The sequence below is a fragment of the Ictidomys tridecemlineatus genome, chromosome 12 (assembly GCF_052094955.1).
Source record: "Ictidomys tridecemlineatus isolate mIctTri1 chromosome 12, mIctTri1.hap1, whole genome shotgun sequence".
In the NCBI taxonomy this organism is placed as follows: Eukaryota; Metazoa; Chordata; class Mammalia; order Rodentia; family Sciuridae; genus Ictidomys; species Ictidomys tridecemlineatus.
The window spans coordinates 16369264-16395453 of NC_135488.1; the positions used below are offsets into that span (position 1 = coordinate 16369264).

A 26190-nucleotide genomic window follows, 5' to 3' on the forward strand; every position below is an offset into this window, starting at 1 on the left:
TTTGAAATTAAGTATTTTAAGGGATTGAGGAAAGGGAAGAGGAAGATCTGCTGTTGTCTTTCACAAACAGGTAACTCCAGCACTGGATCATTATGCTTGCAACCCAAATAATGGCATTTACGTAAGGGCTCTCTTTGAGGTGATAGAGTTCTTTTATGCCCCTGAGGGGGAAGCAGCAGGGAGGTATTTTTAAGACACTGTGCTGTGGTAGTCAGCAGCTGTAAAAACTCATGACATTGGACAGCAAATATCTCCCATCTCAGGACAGGGTATTACAAGGTGCCAGCGCAGATCTCACAGCAAGCCCTGGGAGAACAGACAACGGCACCCCAGGAGCACAAAAAAGTTTGTGTAATTTGAAAAATACACAAGCATCAGTATACTAACATGATGAGCCTTTGATTCTTCAAGTTTTTAGAGTAAGGACTTATGACATTGTCATGGGAAAGGGTGCACAGAGGACTTTTCCCTAGACGTCTTGCCTGAGAAATGGCTAAGGACACATCTGAGACGCTCTCAGGTAGAGCTGAAGGTCTCTGGGAAGGGTAGGAGAGTAACATTTCTTGAGTTCCTACAAAGTGACAGGCACTATGAGAAGTGTTGTTTACTATCATAGTTCAAAACAAGAAGATAACTTTAGTTTCAACATGGAATGGATTACCCAGCCACTCCTTAACATGTTCAGGAGACTTCCTCCTGAGCTGAAGAGACAATGATAAGCACTCCCAATCTATCTCCTACTTCACTGCATTGTATCCAGTGAGCCAAAATTAACAGGAGCAGATATGCCTCACATGGAAAACAACTCGGTTTCCCATGCTCTGCTCGGGAAACAAATGCACTATAGCCACACTGTATTGGTTTAGCTTCAAACAACAGTTTATCTCAGTTTCTATAAATTGGAAGTCTTCTGCTTAAGCTCTCACAGTAGGGCAAATAAGGTGTCAGCCAGGCTGTCATCTGAAAGCCTGAGTGGGTTAGAAGCTGCGTCTGGGCTCCTTCAACTTGTTGCCTGAATATGCTTCCTTGTGTCTGTGTGACAGGTCCCTAGCTTCTTATTTGCTGCCAGGTAGTGGCCATCTTGTGGTTCAAGGGACCACCTCAGTTGGTTCTCTCTCCTTAGGCAGTCATAATATGGTGGTTGCTTCTTCTAGGTCAGTAAAGGAGAATCTCTCTCGCTCTAGTGGGCTAAAACAGACTCACAATGGAAGATAATCATGGAAGAAACAGCCCATCTACTCTGTCATATAATGTTAGCTAATCAAGGGAGTGATGAATGGTTGGTCCCTTGACTTCTGCCATACTTAGGGTTAAAAGCAAATCACAGGCTCCATCCACTCAAAGGATATGGGTTACATGGGTGTGAGGTATTAGGGGTCAACCTAAGAGTGTATCTGCCACGTACCAAGACTGAAGTTATCTTCATATTTTGCAACATAAAAGACAGTGAAGGGCTGGAGATGTGGCTCAAGCGGTAATGCGCATGCCTGGCATGCACGGGGCGCTGGGTTTGATCCTCAGCATCACATAAAAATAAAAATAAAGATGTTGTGTCCACTGAAAAATAAATATTAAAATTTTTTCTCTTCTCCTCTCTCACTCTCTCTTAAAAAAAAGACAGTGAAAACAAAACGAAATTTAAAGACAACTATATCTAAGAATTCTGGTTTTTCTATTGAATGATTTTGGGAAAATTAATCTATTTTGAAGCTTTAGTTTTTTCATTTCAAACAAGAACAACTATTATCTAGGTCTACAAAAACAAATGTTTTGTCACTAGCTTCGATCCAATAATCTCACCCATGATAGTGTGCACATATGCATTTTCCCAAAGCAATTACTTGTGAAACATATCAATTGTGACATGAAGGAGATATTATAAAGACAAACTAAAAGCTGATTCTGGCCTGCAGAAGCCTGCAGACCAAGATTTTACCAGAAAGGTTTGCGGCTCCTACAGGGTGGAGTTTAAATAGACTTAATGTGATCTGAATCAGCTATTCATCAAATTATCTAATTGCTAAACACTAAGGACTGTGCTAGAAACAGTATATAAAATAAGCAAAACAGACATAGTCCTTTGTTGAGTTATGACATAAAGAGAGGTTCATTCACAAAATATTTATGGAGGGCATTGTGTATATATGAGGGATATATCTTTTTAACAAACAAGACAGACAAGTTCCTACCTTTGTGGAGATTATATTCTGGATGGGAAATGGGGGTGATGGACAGACAATAAACAAAAAGATAAGCTGGAGTATAAATTCAATTGTGATAGAAAATAACAAAAGGGATAAATAATGAAAGAAGTAGAAACAGGTTATTTTAAATAGGATGTCCAGGAAAGGACCACACCAGGAGAAGGCATCTGACTGCAGGTTGAGTGATGAGAAGCAGAAGCTATCTTGAGAGCTAACCCTAGCCCTAACCCTGTGCAAGAGTATACCTGAGACAGGTACAAGATTGGGTGTCAATTCTCAGTCTATTCTTCCTTCGGTAGAAAACACTTGAGAGTTGTAAGCAAGAGTGACAAGATATGATTTACATCTTGAATGTATGGAAATGGCTAGGAGAGTAAAGGAATATGGTAGTATATTGAACAAATAAAATGACATACAAAGTAAACATTCCAAGTACAGTTATGAAAAAAAATCAGGATCCTTTCAGTGTATCAACAACAATCCTACTCTCAGGATTCTATACCACTTGCAGTATTTTAACAATGAAACACACAGTAAATGTACTAAAGATAAGTGCTACAAAGAAAAATAAAACAAGAAAAGGGCTTAGGGAGTGAAAGGATTGATATTTTAAAAGAGTTGTACAAGAAAGCCATGCAAGGTAACATTTGAGCAGAGACATGAGTCTAGAGTCTGAGAAGACATGGAGAGGGAGGACTCAGGCCAAAGGACTGACGAGGCCCACATAAGTGAGAATGTGCCTGCATTTGAGAAACCTGGCAAAGGTGGCGAAGAGGGAGCATGATGAAGATTGTTTGAAATGCAGAAAACAAGGTGGGACCACCAAGGCCCTGTCACCAACAGTAAGTGCTTTCAGTTTTACTCTATGTGAAATCACTTGAGAGATGTGTGGAAGGGGCTTATGTGATAGAAATGTGTGGTGAGGAGGCAAAGCTGCAGGGGCTGTGCAGAATGAAAGCGCAGCAGATGCCTCTCAGTGGAGAGGATAATTTGAACTGAGGAAGGATGAGTAAGATGACAGAGGTCAAAAAGGAGCATGTGGGGCACTCCAGGAAGCGGGAACTGCTACCACAAATTCCTGGTCCAGGAAAGAGCTTGAGGCAATGAAGAAACCAGGGTGAACAGGAGGGAGAAGGAGCCTGGAGAGGCAGAAGGTGCAGGGCTCCTCAGCTGTGGCGCAGCGCTGGGCACATGCTGAGCATTCCTGAGGCCTGGGCTCAATCCCAGCACCAGTGTAATAATGATGACAATAGCAACCCTATTTTAAATAATGTCTGGCTTTAGTATTCTTTAGAGACATAGGGAATGAGTATCATTAATCCACCATCAGTTCCAGCCGACTTAAAATTATGAATTACTTAAAGTCTCAAGTATATTAGGAACCTACTAACTTTCCATATTTTTCCCAAAGATGTAGTAAAAATAGGAAACCATGCCAGCCTTTTCAATACATACAGTATATGGATTATACTGCCTATTGCTTTACTTACATTTTCCTCTTTAATATGTTATCCTTGTGAGACCCTATTCCTTTGAAGTTTAACATTTTCCTCACAATTGCTTTTGTAACCAGTCCTTTATTCATTTGGAATTTTTCAGTGTCAGGATTTGGAAAGGTAAAAGGTACTGGCTACCAGACAGTACATTCCTCATTCTTCAAATGAGGGGTGAATGCTGCAGATTCATCAGACACCTATGTGGCAGACATACCGAGGGCAAACTACGTGTCAAGTACAATCCTAAGAGCTCTTAAAGACACTGGATGAAAATGTCAGGCCTGTCATCCAGGAAATAAAGAAAATACAGTGCTGTGGGAACAAAGATTCAGTAAACAAAAGCCAGGTGATCTGTGCATTACCTTTCAGTTCCGCCAACACCAAAATATCTTATAATCATTATATTTATTCATGTTTGGAAGAAGATGATTAAAAGGACAGCCTGTGGGAAAGAAGTGTAATTTTGATGTAATATCTTTCCAGGGACTAATGAGATGTTTTAGATCTAATGCAGCTAACTTTTTTCCCCCAAAGGCAACATTCCACAAATGAGATTTGAAATTATTATTTAAAAATACTGAATAGAAATCTAATGACCCAAATTTAATACCTGAATCTTGGATACACTGGAAAAAGACCTCTAAGGCATTTAAGGGACTAGAATTTATGTAGAGAAAATCTCTACTACCCATAATATTTTTATGTTCAAACTACATTTTTTCTCAGCAGCCTAGAAATCTGTATTGGTTTATGACATTAGGGTCAGAATAATTTCTCAGTGTTAAGTGAAAAAGTCTCTACCTTAACAAAGTATGCTACAGCAGGAAAGGATTCATACTCCAATCTGTGATTCTGTTTGAGGGAGAATCTCCACAACATTACCATGAAATGAATTTTCGGATGTTTAAAGTACAATAACTTAATGGTCTTCAGCTTGATCCTAAACACTTCATTTTTCTATTGAAAATAAAATATATTAATGCATAAACCAAGGTGGCAAACATTAAACATTTATTAACTACGTACACATTAAACATTTATGAAACTATGTAGTGTATATTTCAAATTTTAAACTGGTTGAATATAGAATTCTCTGACACTACGCTATCTGTTACAGAAACCACTATCCACACAGAGCTTTGGAGCACTTAAAATGTGGCTAGTCCAAACTGAGATGTGCAGGAAGTATAAAATACACACTGAATTTCAAAGACTTAGTATGACAGGAAAAAAAAAGAATGTAAAATGCCTTTATAATTGTCTATATCAGTATTTTACATGTTTGGTTAAATAAAATGTCATTAATTTCACCTTTCATTTAACTCTCTTGATGTAGCTCTTAGAAAATTTGTAATTACATACGTGGTCTGCATTATATAAACTGACAATGCCTATTTAGTGCCTTTTTCTTCCCCACAAGGCATCAGAACACTTAAATAAAAAACTGATTTATATTTTATGCAATGATATTTTCTCTTAGAGCAAGAATTTGTACTAGTACTTTTCATGTTCAAATTACTTCTTATCTACAAAGGGGGCTCTTGCACACTGGTGAAGATAAAGTTAACTGGTACAACCATTATGTGAACCAGTATAGAGGTTTCTCAAAGTCTCAAAAAATTAAAAACAGAAGTACCCTATCACCCAGCAATCCCATTATACTATAGCTATATACTCAAGGGAAATGAAATCAGTCCCTGTCAGAGAGACACTGGCACTCCCACGCTCACTGCAGCACTACTCACAAGAGCCAGGAGATGGGAACAACTAAATAAGTATCTATCAAGGGATGGATGAATAAAAAAAATGTGGTACAGATACACAATGGAACTACTCAGTCATAAAATGAATAAAGTCCTGACATTTGCAACAACATGAATGGAACTGGAGATCCACATGGTCTCACTCATATGTACAATCTGCAAAAGTTGACCTCACAGAAGTTGAGAATAGAATGGTGGTTACCAGAAGAAGGGTACAGTCAGGTGGAGTATGGATGGGGAGCGGTGGATCAATGGGTGCAAAGCTACAATGAGACAGGAGTAAGACGTTCTGGAGTGCTACTGCACAGTGGGATGGCTACACATAACAAGTAGTATTGTATAGTTCATAAAACTAGAGGATTTTGAATATTGTTGCCATAAAGAAATGGCCAATGTTTGAAGAGATAAGTATGAAACACTATGCAATGTATACATATATAGAAACATTACATGGTGCCCCCGAACATGGATAAATTTTATTTCTATGCATCAGTCAAAAATAAATTTTAAAAATATTTTCTAAAAATACCTTATCCAGTCAGCTTAGAAATTGGCACTGGTTATGCTACTCCTGTCTGAATGTCACAGACCCAGCTGGAAGACCTTACAGATCTGTTTCACACCCTTGAAAGCTCTGCTTCACAGGGAAGAACTGCTGGCCTATTGAGTGCCTGTGTCCCACTTTTCCTTGCCTCATCAATCAGCTGGAATTTCCACAAGGAATTAGCTGTGAAGCCCCCCCCGTGTTCCACCCACCTCAGAGTGTGTGTGTCAACTACACTGTTACACTGTCAAGTACCAGAGAGATGGACCTGATATGGGTCTTATTTTAACCCAGAAACATCTAGAATTGGCCCATTAGAAGAATATGCATGTGATAAATGCCTGTTGTATGTGTGGTTCCAATGGTTTGGGAAGAGAAAAGCTTTTACCTCCTCTCCTTTGTAGAGCAGTTGTATTGTATTAGCTACTGACTGTTAACTGTGCTTCCTAATTCATTTATTCAAATAGCCATGAGCTTGCTGGCTGCCTGAACTGGACTGGGGGCTTGGGATATAGCGGTGAATCAGACAGGCATGATATTGACCTCACAGAGAGGGAAAAAACAAACAAACATGTTACATAATTTCAAAAAGGATGACATGTGCCACTGCTGAAAAGCAGCTGAACTTACAAGAGGAACAGAACAATGACACGGCAAAGGAAGGCTTCTGCATGCCTTGTATACCTGGACCTGAAAGAGCTGTTAGCTTAGCAAGGTGGAAGGGAAAGGGCTGATGAGGAGGAAGGCAGGACCCTTTAAGCCATGGTGAAAATTTGAAACTTAATCCTAAAAGCACGAAAAGCCATTGAGGGTTTTATGAAAGATAGTCATATGATCAGATTTGCCTTTTTAAAATGTCACTGTTGAGGTGGGCAAGTACAAATGTGGGACTTTCACAGAGCATATCCATGAATTCCTAAAAATTAATCAGCACCTCCTTGGTCATCATTTCAACAGAACTTAAGTTTTGAGAACATAAAAGTTGTGTAAGCTCCACAACCACAAGATCTGAAACCCAGAAAGCACCTTTGAGAGTACCTCTATTTCAGGGCACTCTCAAAGTACCCTCAAAGCATTAATTTCTACTGCTTGTACTGGCTACCCATGTCAATTTGTCACTTGGCATCAGCTCCAGTCCTGAACCAAGTCCGGTCTTGCTTATTCAGAACCAGAATCCAGCTATCCAGACTTACTGACCCAGCTCTGGTCCCTAAGAGCAAGGCAGTTAAAATACTTAGAACAAGGCATGAATCTGGAATATTATTTATGTTCTACTGTACCCAAAGACTGAGTGCCTCCAAATGTTGGCCAGACTCCTGTGCCAGCTCCAAAAGGACACCTGGGTTCTGAATAACCAGTGTACCTTCCAGGAGTTCTATGCTGTGTCTGCTCCCAAGGCAAGAATTCAAGGAGAATCTAAACCCCAAACATGGATAAACTTTATTTCTATCTCATAAACCATTAAACACAGATTGTTCAAATTCTGAGGAATGACTATATGAAATTTCATTTGCTTCTGAATGTTTAGGAGTGACACTTATTTATTTGTATATGTCACTTTCCCATAAATGCTTTTCTGAAACCAAACTGAGACTGTTTGGTGATGGTCTTAATTGTTCTTCTGGACAGTAGATAACCATTCAATTCTCAAAGAGACATAAAACCATATATTGGCAATTAATTAGCATGTTCATTTCTAAAAATACATATCTCCCTCAATTACATCCTCCTTTAACCATTTTTAATCAAAATAAAAAATAAGCCTCAATCTCACAATGTTTTCCTTCTGAATTTTCAGTATATCTACTCGGAAAGTAAAGAACCCTTTAAATATAAATGAAATGGAACTCATTCTTCTAAGGGGCAGGAGGGCGTTAACAGAAATCATGTGGACTTAAGAGGCCCAGCTTCCTCCCTTCTTGGATATGTGACTGCAACAGTTTCTTAATTTCTCTGTCCCTTGATATTTCTGTGCATAGAATGAAGCTGTCCATAGCATTTGCTTTATCAGGCTGCTATTTCATATTACTACAATCTGGATGGCTTAGACAACAGACTTTATTCTCTCACAGGTCAGGAAATCTGAAACTAAAGTATCAGCAAGGTTGGTTTCTTGCAGATGCTCTGTGGGAGAAATCCTTCCTTGCCTCTTCCCACCTGTGGTGGCTCCTGACATTCTGTGGCTTATGCCAAGGTGTCACAACTCCCACCTCTGCTCTCATTCCTCCCATAGTTGTCTTCTGAGTGTCTGTGTGTCCTCTCTCTCCTTCTCTTACAAAGGCACCAGTTCTTAGATTTAGGGTCCACTGTAAATTCAGAGGAAGTTCATATAAAGATTCTTAACTAATTATATTTTCAAAGATACTATTTCCAAATTAGGTCACTTTCTGAAGTTCTGAGTAGACCTGAATGGGGTAGGGGTGTTTGCAGGAGAACATACTATTCAACTCCCTACACCTACCCATGACACAGTATAATTCTATTACACTCAGGAAAAAGACAGGTTCCCAAAGAGGATTTGTTAACACAGTGAATTTTTAGTCCATTCTTTACACTATAAATTGTTCAGTTATATTTAATTTTTATATTAAGAAAATGTTCACTTTAAAAGATGAGACAGTGACTGTAACTAGCACTGTGCTGAAAATGCATTATTGCTCAATAAACATATTTCTCTCCCTGTCCCCTATATTTAGCCCCAAACTGTGAATTACTAGCATAATTCATGTGTGAATCTCAGGAAATCATAGGGTACTTTAATATCCTATGCAAAAATAAAGAGAAAAGTTTCTTGCCCAAAACAATTATTTCCTGGGGTGAACCAGGATAAGTAGTTCTCTTTTCAAAATCTGACCAATTACTGTTGTCTAAATATTATGGCCTAAGCATACAGCTAAGGTATCTTTGTATTTCTGTGGAATAAAAAGGTTATGAAGAAGGCTTTGGGTAAAAATTAGGGGCTTGTATTTTGTTATTTTTTATGTAACTTGCCAATAACCATTTGAAAATTTCTTTGGTCTGCTATCAATTAAATTCCTGGTTCCCATCCTTTCCCATATTTTTTTCTATATTTTCCACCCTCACATTATCTCATCTCTAGCATGTTTTAAGAAAAAAAAAGAAAACAGAATGTTATTCCCACATAGTTTGTTCATCTTCAAAATAGCAGCTGTGCTGCCATAGGTAAACAAAATGTGATTGAAAGCTGCAACAAGGGGGCTGGTGGGGGGTGGTGGCAGGAGAGAGTAGCCCTACTAGGAGCACTGCGACGTCATTTGATCTCAAACACTCCACTTTCCTTGTTTCTTGCCCACTTAGGCTCTGTATCCAGACCCACCAGGGCTGAGACAGTCTCCTGCACTATCTTTCCAAGAACCACCAGGGACATGGCAGTCCAACCTAAAACTCCCAAAGAAACTAGTCTCAAAAACAAATGCTTCCAAATATCCATATATTTAGCCCTGCTTTGAGTTTTACACCCTGTGGTCAGGAACAGATATAGAGAAAGTATAATGAGGAGGCTTATGATATAGGTTGTTCTACTTTGCTACACATTAAGCCTATTTAAAGAGCCAGTTCTATCTGGTTCTCTTTTCAAAGTATAGCTGCATTATTTCTATTACAATTCTTTCCTCTAAGGTTAGAAGAATCAGAATCAAAGACAACCCTCTGATGCCAGAAGAACAAAAACCCTTTGTATTTCACCAAAGTATTCACCTTCCGACTTTTTTCACATCTTCTGGGATTATATCTTATTTTAAAAATACATACATTTTATTCCTTACCATTTCTTGCAAATTAAAGGTCAAGTGATAAGAGCATGAGACATGACATTATATGTCAATCAAGCTGTCCATGCACACCATTTGTTAAATACACCATGGTTGGATAAAATATCACAGATCCTCTGGTTACTGCAAAGTGAGCTTTAAAAAATCACCCTCCTGGGCTGGGAATGTGGCTCAAGCGGTAGTGCGCTCGCCTGTCATGTGCGCGGCCCTGGGTTCAATCCTCAGCACCACATACAAACAAAGATGTTGTGTCTGCCAAAAACTAAAAAATAAATATTAAAAAATTCTCTCTCTCTCTCTCTCTCTCTCTCTCTCTAAAAAATAAAAATAAAAATAAAAAATGTCACCCTCCCCCAGTTGAAGTGCTATATGTGATGTCACTGAACCTCCAGAAAAGCAGACTGATGAAGAAGCCCACCAAACTGAAAATGTCTATCAAAGAGAAGCTAAAGATTAATTGGGAGGCATGCTAAATACAGGTAAGACAATCCCTTACCTGGATTAGGTTGAAGGTATTCAATTGTTTTAGTCATTATTTCCATCACAGCCCTGCTGGTGACATCCACTTTCTGAAACGAGAAAATACACATCCTGAATGACAGAAATCATTAGTGTTTTTGTTAAGTCTATAGAAAACCACTATTGGGATAATAGAGTAATATCAAGTCCAGCAGTAGAAGGTGAGGGACTGTGGGGAAATGCTAAAAGGAATAATGACTGTCTATCAAGATCTGAAAAACATATTTATTCAAGGAGGAAGCTAGTAATTGCCTAAAATTTGTTTCAAAATATGCTTCATTATCTTCTGGCAAAAATAAGATCGAGACAGTGAATCATACTTTTTTTCCAGAGGCATTTAATGGATGTCTATGAAGAGCCACGTATGGTGGCAGATTTCACTGCTCAAAAGAAAAAATAATGTGCCAGGTGTGATGGGGCCTGCCTGTAATCCTAGGGGATTGGGAGGCTGAGGCAGGAGGATCACAAGTTCAAAGTCAGCCTTAGCAATTTAGTGAGGCCCTAAGCAACTTAACAAGACCCTGTTTTAAAATAAAAAATTAGAAAGGTAGCAGAATACAACAGTCACTAATAAGCCATTATGTAAAAATGTGAGTATGTAACAGAAGTGAGTCTGTATTATGTATTTGGGAAGTACAAAACCCAATTGAGTCAAATGTATGAAAGATGATATGTCTTGAGCTCTGTAATGTTTTGAACAATCAATAAAAAAAAAAAAAAAAAAAAAATAAAAAAAAAAAAAAAAAAAAAAAAAAAAAATAAAATAAAAAATTAAAATTAAAAAGCCTGGTATATGGCTCTATGGTTAAGTGTCCCTGGTTTCAACTGTGGCTACCAACTAAATAAATAAATAAATGACAGAAAAAGAGAAAAGAATGCAGTATCAACTCTGCTTACTCAAGTGTGAGAAGGAAAGATTGTATTTAACTTCTGAGAACATGCTAAGGATACAAAAATCTTCAGTTAACATATTTGACCAATCCTTGAACATAAGGTAAACTCTAAATAAAAACTGTGATGTTAGAGTCTATCTCAAAAAAATTCTGCGTGGTCAGCACTTGCTGTTCACTAAGCCCTCCCTGTCAGGCCCGTCTTCCAATGGGAAGAGATGATGGAAACTACTCAATGCAACCAGATCCCCTCCACCTTGCTCCACCAAATCCTTTCTTGTCAACATGTATGGTACATTCATTCACACTATAGGGAAAATGACTGATGGAAATAAATGCATCCATGTGTTCCAGGTACATGCATGTACTATATGGCATACGTACAGGCATAGGAGGCAATTTTAATAGTGAAATTTGGATATCAAGTGCATGAAAATTTTTTCATCTGTTTATTGGAGATCAAGGGCTCCTCCCTCAAATCTAAAAAGCTTCCATAGTTTATTGTATACACATATAAAATCAGACTTGCATGGTGTAAACCTCCTTGTATTCCATAATCTACCTATTAAAAGATTTCATCTTGCAGTTCAGTTTTCAATGCTTAATAATCTCCCATTCCATGACAGTAACATAACTCTTTGTATGCACTGTTACAGGGATAAACAGAGGAAATAAATTTCTTTTGTCAAGGAATTATGGTATAAAACTATCTTTAAAAGCATACTATTTCAGATTTACCGGCTTGCAAATGAGTCTTGTACCAAGTCCTTTTGATTGACTCAACTTCTTTAAAATTTATTCTCATTAGTTATACATGACAATAGAATGTACTTTGAAATATTATACATACATGGAATATAATTTCTCTTTCTTCTGTTTGTACGTGTAGAAGTACATAGGTCATGTAATCACATATGCATATAGGAAAGTAATGTCTGACTCATTCTACTATCTTTCCTATTCCCATTCCCTCTCTCTTCTCTTAATTCCCCTTTGTCTAATCCAAAGTATTTCAATTATTCCCTAACTCCCACCCCTATTGTGAGTTATCATCCACATATCAGAGAGAATATTCAGCCTCTGTTTTGGGGCGATTGGCTTATTTCACTAGCATGATAATCTCTACTTTCTTTGAATTTTTTTTGTTAATTTATTTTGAAATAACAATAATATAGACAGTGAATGTAAGCATAAGTAACACTTTTTTTAAAAAAATCTATATTTTCAGAAAAGATATTGTGAATAAAAAAGTGGCAGTTTTACAAATCTTTTAAATGTCTTCCTTAATGGGAGTCAGCTGGAATCTTCTAGCAGCTTCCACATTCAGTCTGTTGCAATGTACTGGTTTGTGCTGAAATATATCAAGGAAATCCAGCATCATACAGATATATAGTAGAAAAAAGGGAAAATAACTTATTAGGCTTTACAGATAATTGTGAATATTCATTGACAAGAAGGACTTAAGGTCCATCTCAGTTGCACTCTACTAGTCTACCGTGTATTTTTATTTTTTATTTGTTTATTTATTTTTTATTAGTTGCACGTGACAGTACAATGATCTTGACATATCGTACATTTGAATCAAATGGGGTATAATTTCTCATTTTTCAGAGTGTACAGGTTGCAGAATCACTTTGGTTATACAGACACATATATGCATACAGCAATACTAGTGTTTATTTTATTCTGCTGCCCTTCTTAACACCCCTTCCCCACCCCTCCCCTCCCATCACTTTTTTCTACCCAATCTAATGTGACACATTTCTTTTTTTTTCCTCTCACATCATCATACATGTATTTTGTATAACGATGAGGGTCTCCTTCCATCTTCCATGCAATTCCCCTTCTCCCTCCCATTCCCTCCCACCCAATCAACAAATGGGCCAAGGACCTGAACAATCTGCAGTAAAATTTAAGGTCTGGTGTTGTGATACCTCTTGCTTTACTTTTCTTGCTATGGATTTCTTTGGCTATTCTGAGTGATTGACTCAAATTTTTAAGAAGTTTTGGGATGGAACATATAGTTCGGAGATTAGTTCTAAAAAGAACAGTAGCCCTTGGAGTTATGCACTGCATGCCTTCTGCTACCACACATGGAGGTCCTGGTAGTATTAGTAAAACGTCAGTATCTATGTCCTCAAGTCATGGAATGGTTTAGGGTCAGGACAATGAATCCAAAGGGTATATGCAGAACAAACATGCAGAAGCTTCAGAGAACATGAGTGGTAGGAAGACAAATGCAGATCACCTGCTAACTATATATCAGGCATTAAGGAAGAAGATGTTGGATATATCCAGAAATCCTCTGGCTATGATAGGAAGGAAAACAGTTCCAAAAATCAAGATTTCTAAGAAGGAGTGCCAGAAGACTGGAACTGTCAGATGACCCTGATGTCTTCTGCTGCTAGAAGACCAATTATTTCTAACTTTCTTCCTTCTCTGTCCTTAATAATAATAATAACCATTACTATCACAAGATGTTTTCTATTTGTCAAAAACCAGTCTAAGGGATTTAAATATTGTTACATGGATGAGGAAATAGAGCCTAGGACACCTGCTTCAGAGACTGTGTTCCTAAACACTACCCTATATCTTCCTTAGAGGACAGGCAGCAGGGGAAGGCCCCAGCCTGAGGAGAGATACCAAGTCAGAGTTGAGAAGGAGTTTGTACCCTCCCTCACATGGACAAAGAACCTGACAGCAGTCAACCAAAAAGGTCAGGAGGAAAGCAGCTGTCATCCCATCTTCTGTTTCATTTTGAACGTCCTCAAATTCTATAAAGCTCCAATCACAAAAATTATTCCACCCTGAGCCCTACAGAAGGAGGACTCTCCCATGCTGAGCTGCTGAGCCACAAATTCTCAGTTCCAAAGGTGCCTCTGCAGAAGCTGGTGCCAACAGCACACACCTCACATTGTCCACAGGAGATTCAGCAAGGAAGGCTGTGAAATGTAGTTGTCATTCAAGTGGGGGAACCCCTAGCCCTACCAAGCTTTGTAAATATAGAGCTTAACTACTAAGGCTCTCTACAGAGAGGCCATTCACTTGGTTAAAGCCAGTAGTCCCAGAGGCACAGGGATCTTGGAGATATCAATATTAGAGTACCATTTTGGGTACCTAGAGTGGATTCAACCTTTAAAAGACTTGGGAATAGAAAGTATTCCAGTGTTACTGATGACTTGACCAAAGTCTCCCAGGACCATTACAGGTCCTGTTGTCCACTGAGGCTGACTCCTTCAACCTCTCTGGTTACCTAATCCAGGCATCATACAGAACCAGCTCTATCCAAGCACTGTTGATCTGAGCATAAAATGGGCTTCTTTGTAAGTCCATCTTTGGGGAAAAAAACTTTATCCAGTAGAATTATTTGTGTATTTTCTTTTCACAACATACACCAACAGGGAACAGCTTTTAGCAAATCCATTCATGGGCCCTTGATCTTTATGTACTCTGACAGATAATCACTCGATTAAGTTAATAACCATAAGAAGAAGAGACCAGAAGCACAATTAGTCCAAAGCCTTGATTTTTCAAAAGTGAGAGTCTTAAGGCCTAGAAAAGGGAAGGAGCTCCCTAGGGTCACATAGCTAGTGTTATTATGGGAAGCAAACTCAAGGTCATGGATTAGGTTTCTAAGAAAGAGTACTAGAGCTGAATTGTCTCATGACCATTTGCTATTCCAGAGTCATCTGCCAGGAGGAGGCTGACTAACTTCTCATCTCTCTCCATCTCTGTCCTCAATAATAACGTTCAGGATTTTTGCTAGGTTATACTGTATTGGCCACAGACAAGCCATGGATCACAATCCTAAACGTGCCTTGCAAGGTACTGGCTAGGAAAGCTATACCTTAACTGGCAAGAACATATTCTCTTATTATCAGAACTGATAAAATGAACATGAAGAAGATGTACCCTTACATCATTTATTATAAGCAAGAGTTTATTTTCACTTAAGAAAAACACAGTGTAACTTTGAAATTATGACATATAGTTCTTTATTTCTTCAATTCCCCAATTTTCCAATTACTTAAAAATAAGCTTTGATCATCCTAAATTACAGCAACTTCCATTTTTGTGAGCTCCTGAGCTAACTATTCTTGCCTGGGACTAGTAAGGAGGATGGTAGGGTAAGGCTCTTTAAAGGAGGTGAAAACATAAATATCTGTAAATATAGGCATGCTTTTAGGAAATAAAAACCTTTGAGTGAAATAAGGTTTTTTCCTAAAGGTAAAATCATGGGCATACATTCTGGGTATTTTCCTTCAATTTTCTCAATGCCAAGATTTTAGCAACTTCGAATATTTTAGAGTTAGGAGGTCCTTTCTCTACTATCCAGTCTTATAATTTACAACTTCAGAGAGGGACAAAAATAGCTGTCAACTTTCTTTACTTACTATAATAGTTTTGTCTTCATGCTAAGTCAGAGTTTGGCAAACTGTAGTCAATGAATCAGATGAGGCTGGTCACTATTTAGTCTTACATTTTTTAAATGGAAAAAGAAATTAAAATAAGACTACTATATTGCTCATAATTCTAAAGGTTTTGTAAAACTCTGCTGTATACCCATCCGGTCCTGGGCTTTTCTTAGTTGGCAGTCTTTTGAAGGTTTCTTCTATTTCCTCAATTGATATTGGTCTGTTTAGGTTGTCTATATCCTCCTGACTCAATCTGGGCAGATCATATGACTTAAGAAATTTATCGATGTCTTCACTGTCTTCTATTTTATTGGATTATAAGGATTCAAAATAATTTCTAATTATTTTCTGTATTTCTGAAGTGTCTGTTGTGATATTGCCTTTTTTCATCCTGTATGCTAGTAATTTGAGTTCTCTCTCTTCTTCTCTTCGTTAGCATGGCTAAGGGTCTGTTGATTTTATTTATTTTTTCAAAGAACTAACTTTTAGTTTTGTCAATTTTTTCAACTGTTTCTTTTGTTTCAATTTCATTAATTTCAGCTCTGATTTTAATTATTTTTTGCCTTCTACTTCTTTTGCTGTTGTTTTGCTCTTCTTTTTCTAGGATTTTGAGATGAAGTATGAGATCATTTATTTGTTGGTTTTTTCTTTTTTTAAGGAATGAACTCCAAGCAATGAATTTTCCTTAGAACTGCTTTCAATGTGTCCCATAGATTCCGATATGTTGTGTCTGTGTTTTCATTTATCTCTAAGAATTTTTAAATTTCCTCCTTGATGTCTTCTATAACCCATTGATCATTCAGTAACCTATTGTTCATTTTCCAAGTGATGCATGATTTTTCCTTCCTTCTTTTATCATTGATTTTCAGTTTCATTCCATTATGATCAGATAAGATGCATGGTATTATCTCTACTCCTTTATATTGTCTAAGAGTTGCCATGTGACATAATATATGATCTGTTTTTGAGAAGGATCCATGTGCTGCTGAGAAAAAAGTGTAACTGCTTGATGTTGGGTGGTATATTCTATATATGTCAATTAAGTCTAGGTTATTAATTGTGTTATTGAGTTCTATAGTTTCCTTATTCAACTTTTGTTTGGAAGATATGTCCAGTGGTGAGAGAGGTGTGTTGAAGTCTCCTATGATTATTGTATGGTGGTCTATTAGACTCTTGAACTTGAGAAGAGTTTGCTTGATGAAAATAGCTGCACCATTGTTTGGGGCATATATATTTATGATTGTTATGTCTTGTTGGTGTATGGTTCCCTTGAGCAGTATGTAGTGTCCCTCTTTATCCCTTTTGATTAACTTTGGCTTGAAATCTATTTTATTTGATATGATACTACTGCTTGTTTCCGAAGTCCATATAAGTGATATGACTTTTCCCAACCTTTCACCTTCAGTCTGTGTATGTCTTTTCCTATCAAATGCGTCTCCTGTAGGCAGAATATTGTTGGGTCTTGTTTTGTGATCCATTCTACTAGCCTGTGTCTCTTAATTGGTGAGTTTAAGCCATTAACATTTAGGGTTATTATTGAGATATGGGTTGTTCTTCCAGCCATATTTGTTTATTTATGTTACTAAACATGGTTTGTTTTTCTCTTTGATTATTTTTCCCCCCTTTACTGTCCTACCTCCCACTGTTGGTTTTCATTGTTATTTTCCATTTCCTTTTCCTGTAATGTTTTGCCGAGGATGTTTTGAACAGATGGTTTTCTAGCTGCAAATTCTTTTAACTTTTGTTTATCGTGGAAGGTTTTAATTTCATCTTCCATCCTGAAGCTTAATTTTGCTGGATACACGATTCTTGGTTGGAACCCATTTTCTTTCAGTGTTTGAAATATGTTATTCCAGGATCTTCTAGCTTTCAGAGTCTGTGTTGAAAGATCAGCTGTTATCCTGATTGGTTTACCCCTAAATGTAATCTGTTTCCTTTCTCTTGTAGCTTTTAAAATTCTCTCCTTATTCTGTACATTGGGCATCTAGGTGTGGATCTCTTATGATTTTGCACATTCGGCGTCCTGTAGGCTTCTAGGATTTGGGATTCTGTCTCATTCTTCAAGTCTGGGAAGTTTTCTCATATTATTTCATTGAATAGATTGCTCATTCCTTTGGCTTGGACTTCTATACCTTCATCTGTTATGACAGATGCTGCCACAGGGAAGCAAATCAGAGTTTAAGAGAATGTTAGACGTCTTAAATGGAGCACAGGTAGTTTGTGGGTTTGGCAATTGATAATAAATAGGTAATTTAAGCGCCCACTTGGATATGGGGTAATGAATGGTGGTTACATGAAAGAAGTTAAAATGTCACATGGAACATTAAAATATTTTCAAATTCTTAAGTTTTCTATCACCAAAGTTAAGAAAATGCAACTATTAGGAATGTATACACACTTACTTGAGAACCATGGAATGAGAATAATTGAATAAGCAGGTCACAGAGACATGAATAAAACAGCACCTGGGAAAGGTTGGCAGGAAGATCCAGGCTGATCCAACAGTGAGGCTTTTAATCATTTCCTACAACGCAAGAAGTAGTTGTGCCTGTCCCCCAACTTCCTTGCTTAAAGGAAGATACCCCATGTATTCAGAAAGTTTGGTAGTGTTTTCAAAATATAATATTAGCAAAGGTGTGGTTACTAGAAGGATGGTGAAAAAAAAGAAAAGAAAGTATTAGGTTGAGATTATTCTATCATTGACCATTATCATTCTTACCATTATTTTGCTAATCTACTTGAGCACTGCCTTTAATACAAATAGTCTGGAAATATACTATAAACACATAGTCAAAAGGAAGCTTGTCTTCATGAAATTTTAGGCCAGGCAGAAAGATGCCATTGAAGATCATCATCTGTGGGACTCCCATCCCTCTCACAGCTTTATACAAGCAGTTGAGTATCTCAGTCCCATGAGCCACATCTTTGTCACCACACTCCATGAAGGATACACAATTGGCATGGTGGGCACCCATTTGCCCACTCAGAGATGTGTGCTACTCTAAACATGTTGGCTGCACTTTTATTCCTTTGCTCCCATTCGAGAGACATCTCTGGAATCTAAGTAAGAGTGACATCATTAAAAAGAGATCTTGTTAGTAATGCATTACTTGCTATGAAACTCAAGAGATGACTAGCATTCTTCACAATACAGCTAGGAACTATGGGTTTAGCCTGTTTCAATGTGGGCGTGATAGGGAATTCAGTAGTTTCTGGGTCTTTTTTTTTTTTTAACACCTCTGATAGCCAAAAGTTCTTTCTATATTGAGCCAGAATCTGTCTACCCATGGTTTCTACCCATTAATCCCAGTTTTCCCACTTGGGGTTCAACCCCTCTCCAACTCAAAGACACTGTCCTATCAGCCTTTCCCCTCATCCCACTCTACCAGCAATCATCACCTTCTCACTCTCACTTGCAAGGACAGTCTTCTTGTTCTTTCTCAACATCCTGCTTTTATTACAACTTGAGGCTGCCCCTTAAGAAGAATTCTGTTTACCAAAGGGCCTAGAAACATGTTTCTAACCATAGAACCTCTTCTAGTTAAAACATAGAGAATTTCCATTACAAAAAAATAACAATAAATAACAATAAATCCCTTGGCTAGGAATTCTGCATTATCCATACTTTCAGAGACAAGAGAAAAATTCAAGTAGTCTCTCCTCTAGGAAGCTTCCACTGATCTATCCAATCGAGTTAGGCATCTATCCTAGATCTACAGAGGTTTTCCCCATGGCACTAAGAACTATGTCCTATTTGCTACAAATTTATGTGTCTTTTTTTTCCCCTCCAAATTGGCAGCCTCTTTCAAGCAGTAACTGAGCCTCATTTATCTCTGTACTTGGTACCCAGTATAATGCCTGACACATTATCATTTACAGATTTTCCAAGTGAATTAATAAACATAATAACACAACAAAAAAACACAGAATCATTACAGTAACTAATAAAATCTGAGAAGGAATCAGAGAGCCCTCAAATTCTAGAAGTTTCATTTTTAAAAAATCTATAGCTTTTCAAGGAACAAACCCACCCAGTGTCTGTACCATAGTAATGAATTTTGCCTGTGTTTAATGAAGCTTGTAAGCAACAGATAACATTTAAGCCTAAAACAGAACCAATTTCATTCAAGGTACTTAAGAGGAGGAGACAGATCATTATGGAAAGGGTTCCTGCAGAGCAACATAGCCACAGGCTCCCCCAAATTAGCTCAGGGAGGGTTAGGCTGGAAGGCTGGGAGATATGAGGGGATCTGACTGCACCTTAGCAGGAAAGCGTGGGGCAGCAATTAAAGAAGCAACCTCCAGGAATATCTACCTCTCTCTCCCAGTAGCAGCGATGCCTAATGCAGACCTCTAATTTATTTCGTTTTGTTGTCTAATTGCACATCTGAGAATACAGCTGAACAAAGGGCTCTCTACCTCAACTGTTTGATGATCAGAAAACCAATTGAGGGTAGACAATTCTTCTGAAGACCTGGGAACATTGAGCTAAAATATTATAATATACAAATTAACCGGAAAGAAAAGATTTGAGATTCTAAATCCAAAGCAAGTACTTTTCAATTAGTGCAAATCTTATAGCTTAAGTAAATCAATTATGGGTAGAGTCCAAAATTTGAAAGAGTCACAGATGAGACAAAGGATGCATGAAATAAGATGAAGTAAAATAATTTCGACACTGAACTGAAATCTAAATCTCTGAATTTACTTAGATAAAACCCTAAATGCAAAATCATTAGTAGGTCCTTTAAATAATTAGAGATTTATTTTGTTGCAGGAACTCTGGATTTTAAAAATAAAACCTTCAGAAACTTTATATAATCGATCATGTGGGATTAGGCCCCAACTTCCTTAATAAGAGAAATGAATCCTACATTTCATCTTCATCCTCTAGGGACACCTGTACTTGCCTAAATAAAATACTTGTAAGATTCCCTTTTATTTTAATTAGCTTGTAAGACTCACATAGGTTTCATAGCAAAATAAGTCTCCAAAAAGGTCTAATGAATTGCTTGTTGATAAACTCTATTCTTCAGATTTGCTTTTCTTTTTAGACTCACTGAAGAAACAAAAATTTTGTCTTCACATAGTCAGTGAGCTATGTGACTTATTTGCTTTAGTCCTGCAAGATGCTGAAATCAAGACCAACTTCCAACACTTGGTACTTAGTTTCAAACTTCTAAATCCCTGCCTAATCTGTCATAATGGCACAGCCCTGGCCATGTGGTACTCAGGAAGAGAATCAAAGGATAAAAGGAGGACTAAGCAAGACTGGGCACAGAGTGAGGCTGGGCCTAACACAGCCCTGTGGCTGTTCCTAGAAGGGGTAAGAACTCCACTATTAGGAGTGGAGAAGTCAAGACATTCTGGGAATGTGTGTCAGTGTTTAGAGACTTAGATGCTGTAGAAGGATGGGCAGAATACTATTCCCAGAACTATAAATATCAGTGGTTGACAGCTTTGCCTGAAGATAGGTGGTATTAATAAGATGAAAAAAAGGGACCAACACAGACATTTTAGTCCCTGCTGATTAATAAACAAAACAAAACAAAACAAAACAAAAAAACACAAATAACTCAATACATAAATGGGACCAAGGACCTGAACAGACACTTCTCAAAAGAGGATATACAATCAATTAACAAATATATGGAAAAATGTTCCTCATTTCTAGCAATTAGAGAAATGCAAATCAAAATTACTCTAAGATATCACTAAAGTCAGAATAGCAGCTATTATGAAGACAAACAATAAGTGTTGGTGAGGATGTGGGGAAAAAGGCATACTCATACATTGCTGGTGGGACTGCAAATTAGTATAGCCAATATGGAAAGCAGTATTTTCCAGTATTCCTTGGAAAACTGGGAATGGAGCCACCATTTAACTCAACTAACCCACTCCTTAGTCTATACCCAAAGGACTTAAAAACAGCATAACCCATTTGAATCAAATGTATGATATGTCAAGATCATTGTATTGTCTTGAGCAACTAATAAAAAAAATGAGGCTTCTTACAATAGAGATTAAATGAGAAAAAAATTTAAAGATGTGTTTATTGTAAATCTTTATTGTACCAATAAGCCTGATAGTCCTTCAATGTAAAATTTTCTCCCAGCATCTAGTAATGAATAATGACTTGTATGTTCTTCTGATACCAAATAAAAACAATGAGTTAACCTCTTAATAGAATTTGAAAAAACAACAACAGCATACTACAGGGACACAGCCACATCAACGTTTATAGCAGCACAATTTATAATAGCTTAACTGTGGAACCAACCAAGATGCCCTTCAATAGATGAATAGATTTTAAAATGTGGTATATATAAACAATGGAATATTATTCATCAATAAAAGAGAATAAAATCATGGCATTTGCAGGTAAATGGATGGTGTTGGAGAAAATAATGCTAAGTAAAGTTAACCAATTCCAAAAAAACAAATGCCAAATGTTTTCTCTGATATAAGGTGACTGACCCATACTGGGGTAGGGAGGTGGAGCATGGGAGAAATAGACAAAATCTAGATAGGGCAGAGGGGTGGGAGGGGAAGGGAGGGGGCGGGGGTTAGCAATGATGGTGGAATGTGATGGACACCATTATCCAAAGTACAAGTACAGAGACATGAATTGGTGTGAATATACTTTATATACAAACAGAGACATGAAAAATTGTGCTCTATATGTGTAATAAGAATTGTAATGTATTCCACTGTCATGTATTTAAAAAATAAAATCAATTAAATATTAAAAAAGACTTTACAAACAAAAAATAGCAAAACTGAGACAGTCACTGGAAATGATGTGGACAAAATGAAAAAAAGTTAAATCTATCTCTCAGGCCTCTAAAATATTTCTGATATAGGCAAATCAGAATATAAAGAAAAATGCTTTTTTATAAAAATGTACAGAAACAAAATTCTTAATTATGCTTAAATGTATTTTCCAGGTATTATACAGGCTTGGGATAGCCTTTATCAAGTACAGGATTTGTACTCCCAGATCCATCACCATCAACAATTGAAAACCCAAGATATTTGCACAATTCAATACACACTCTTCATCATAAGCCTAAATACCACTTGCTATGAACAGCCTCAAAGTGAAAGAGAAAATACAGCTTATACCCCAGGAAAAATGAAATGAGACATTTTATTCATTACCTCTACCTTTATTTATTGAGAACCTGTGATCTTTTAGGCAGAACCCTAAATTAATTATATTAGTCTTAATCCTTAATAAAAATTATCCAAGTGGGTATAAGTATTCTCATGTTATATATTTACACACTCTGAGCAATAAATGTACTTTGCAACAAGTGGTGGAAATGGAGTTGGAGCCAAGGCAGATATGCTCCAAAACTGCATTCTGTCCATACTACCCTGCTGGATCTGGATGGCACTATCCTGTCAGAAAGTCCTCTACAGTCAGAAAGTGACTCAGCCTTCAGCTTCTCCCAAAAACATTTGGGACATCTTTCTCCAACTTCTCCACTTTTCTTCCCACCTTACCCTCATTCAACCATCAGCTCCACATAATCCTTATGTAGAAAAGAGATCATAGGACCTACTAGGAGTAGAGCATTATGACACTCTACTTTTCACTGAGCACAGCACTGAGGGATGATAGGATACTTAAAATCTCCTATTTTGGAATACACTTCAAAAGGACAATATCTTTGAAAACAATGAAACGTGTTCTCAGATATCAGTAGAGAGCAGCTCCCCCTGGCCATCTAATGGTGGAAAACTTATGGCAAAGGAAACTCATGGTGGTGGGGACTTACCCTCTCCATCTCTTTGAAGTCATCATCTAGCTTGGTTCCTTCAGCTTCTCCAACCTTCTCACTTACTTTCTGCAGGGGGAAAAAAAACAAGAAAATTAATATAGTTTCTTTTACAAAGATGTAATTAAGCACTTTCAGAAACATCATTTTGTCATCAAAGGTTCAAAAAATTTTAAAAAATAAAAGAAACATCATTTAATGCACTCTCACAATCATTTTCAGAATTAGGTGGATAGTCCCATTTTCATAGTAAGAAACTGTGGTTCAGAGGGTTTAAAAACAACCTTCTGTGGGTATTGAAGCAAGTTTTTAAACTTCTATCTTCCTATTTCAATGCTGGTGCTCTTTCTGCTACATAAATCATCATACAAATATACCTAATCACTAACATTTTCCTTATGGAAGTTCTAAGGAGCAGTATCGTATAATAGTCATTTCCCTCCAATAATGGCTCTTAAATGCTATCTAGGTAGAAAATTGCTACTCCTTCAACTTATTCCTCAGTGGGCTATTGAACAGATAATCACAAGTATTTATCAAACTATTAAACAACAACAAAAAAGAAATCAGTCTACTTGATCTTCAGATAAAAGGACTTGAATACCTATCTTTCACAGCTCCCTGTAGCTCTCTACACATCCAGAAGGCAAACTATATGGAAAGATATAGTAAAGGTATTTCTTTGCAACCAATCACTTCCTATTATCATACATTTTATATTTATAAATTAACACATGCACATTATCATTTTCCACGTGTAATTTATGTTCATAAAAAATAAGCTGATATTTTCTGAAATAATTATTCAAATTAAGGATAATAAAAAATACTCTGATTTCACTGAAGATAGGAAAGAAACCTGAATACTGATTACACAGGACTTCATTTTCCCTTAAAATACCCTAAGTGTAAAGGTAGTTAGAAGTATTTCCCTAAGATGTCATTATATTACATAGCTATCTCACACTGATAACCAATTATGTTCTTAATTTCCTTCACTGGCTGTTGGGCTGAGAGTCACTGTGGAGGATCCCCACCATGACTAAGGAACAGTAATGTCAGCAGCAACTTGGGTTATCCTAGTAAGCTTGGCTCATCTCTTTCTAAAGAGGCCTCTGATATCTAGCTCCAGCTCCTGCCAAGGAAGCTCTGATAAATGATTGTTGGAGCTGGAGGTGTCTTTCTTACCCTCACTTTCTCTCTACCCTTCTTACCTTCTTTCTGCCATAGGAAAACCTTCAGAATAAACTACTTTTGGGAAAGCTGAGACTTGGATTTCTATCACTCTGAATATCAGATGCCATCCCTTCCCCTCCCTTACCCCTAATAATAACAGAAGGAATAAAGTGTAGGGGCTGAGCACGGGAACTGACTCCTCTACTCTGCTACTTACATGGAGTTGTTATGAAAATTATGTGGCATAATAACCAAAAGAACCTATATCTGAACCCACAATGTATAGAGCAAATCGTAGCTCTCGTCTCTCACCAATAAAGCTTGTAGTTGTTTGTGGTATTTTGGTTTTTCTATCAGTTTATTTAACTGTCATTTCACACTTAAGGAAAAGTGCTAGTTTCTTCTCCAACACAATTCAATCTTAGGTTAGGTAAAGGTCTATGATTCAAACTGAAAGGTTAATGAAAACAATATTAATATCTTTAAGTTGTATCACTGACACATACTTTCATTTGTAATTTACCATTTAATGTGTTCCCCAAGAACTATGTAGAATAAACTTATGCAAACTGAGGATTGCATAAATTAAATTACTTGCCAGTTATAGACATTTTTAGCTAGGCAGAGGTGGAACCAGGACCTGAACCTTAGTTTTTCCACATCAACTCGCAGGATTTTTCAGATTCACATCACATCATTGAAGAGCTCTCCTTGGTGCTGTCCTTCTCTGCCTGCTGTTCAATCAGAACACCAGATGGGCAGATACAGATTCCCTGCCTTAACTTTCTGTATTCAACATCAGCCTCTTCCCCTGTGCCCTGAATAAGCTGATTACCAATTCTTTAAGCAGTCTTCACAGATCCAAGATTTGTCTGGCATCGATCTTACTAATGGGATCTAGCTCAGCAGCTAGTTTTTTGTTTTGTTTTGTTTTGTATTTTTATACCTGCATCCTAAAGGATTTTTGCCAAACATAAAATGGAAGGGAGAGATGGAAGAGGTTCTGAACTAGAATCCAGTTTAGAATCTGCCAGTGGAATTCCAAGTGCCAGGACTTGATCTACAAGTTCATGTTCAAATTATAGAAAGTTAGGAATAGAAGAGAGAGACCTTAAAGGTTATTAATACCAAAATTTCCCTATGATCAAATTTTTACTGTGCCACACTAATTTCCTCTCTCACATCTGCTCAATGAAAACAGTTTCAATTCACATTACTCTTCATTGTATTCTTTTTTATTAGAGCTTTATAGTTATGAATAATAGTTGGGTTCATCCCAACAAATTCATATATGCATGGAAGTCAATTTGAGTTTTCATCTTGTTCTTGAAGTACATGGTTTACTCTTAAATTTGGGCTGTGAAAATTAAATCTTGTTGAACTTTCACAATAAATACATATTTGCTACACAATTTCAGTTGTCATCTCCATTTTATAGAACTGTCTCCATGATCAAGAAACTCACTATATCCTAAAGTGCCACAGTCTGGCTGGGCACAGAATCACGAGCCACTCAAGCAGAAACAAACTTTATTTTTGAAAATGCCGCCAATACCCCGTACACGTCTGGGAAGAAGCCGATCCCCACACGCGGGGACCTGTTCCTCC

General features: G+C 37.3%; 1 pseudogene across 1 annotated transcript in view; it reads right to left on the reverse strand.

Annotated features, from left to right (window-relative positions):
• Nucleotides 1-23472, reverse strand: part of LOC144369067 (endophilin-A1-like) — a 49569-nt pseudogene extending 26097 nt beyond the window's left edge. The window contains exons 1-2 of the transcript XR_013428511.1: nt 23407-23472; nt 10295-10367 (exon numbers count right to left, since the gene is read on the reverse strand). The product of XR_013428511.1 is annotated as an endophilin-A1-like (transcript). The remainder of the gene's footprint in view (nt 1-10294; nt 10368-23406) is intronic.
• Nucleotides 23473-26190: the final 2718 nt, after the last annotated feature.